We start from the raw sequence: 547 nt of genomic DNA on the forward strand, positions 1-547 counted from the left end.
ATATATATATAATAATTGCATATACGTATGTATGTATTATGTGTATATATATATATCGATATGTGTATTTGTATATATGTATGCATGTGCGTGTATATATATATATATATATATATATACATACACACACATATATACATATATGCATATGTATATACATACATATCTGTCTATCTATCTATTTATCTATCTATCTATCTATAAATACATACATATATGCATGTATCGTTTCAGTCCCTGTGGACAGTTTTGATGTATATAAATGTCCCATATATGGTGATATATGATAAAATATTTAATCCACCTTCAACATTATCCCTCTATGTCATGATTTTAGATTAGTTTTTCAGACAGGTAGATATCAGGACTGTTTATTGCTTAGTTTCGTGTAGGTGGATGCGGGCGGGCATGTTTTTTTTGTGTGTGTCTGTGTGTACATGATTAGATGATTTATGTTTATTTTTATATTCATATATAATATGATTTATATGTATATGTGCATATATATATATATATATATATATATATATATATATATATATATATA

Source organism: Octopus bimaculoides, unplaced genomic scaffold (assembly GCF_001194135.2).
Source record: "Octopus bimaculoides isolate UCB-OBI-ISO-001 unplaced genomic scaffold, ASM119413v2 Scaffold_193855, whole genome shotgun sequence".
NCBI classification, from domain to species: domain Eukaryota; kingdom Metazoa; phylum Mollusca; class Cephalopoda; order Octopoda; family Octopodidae; genus Octopus; species Octopus bimaculoides.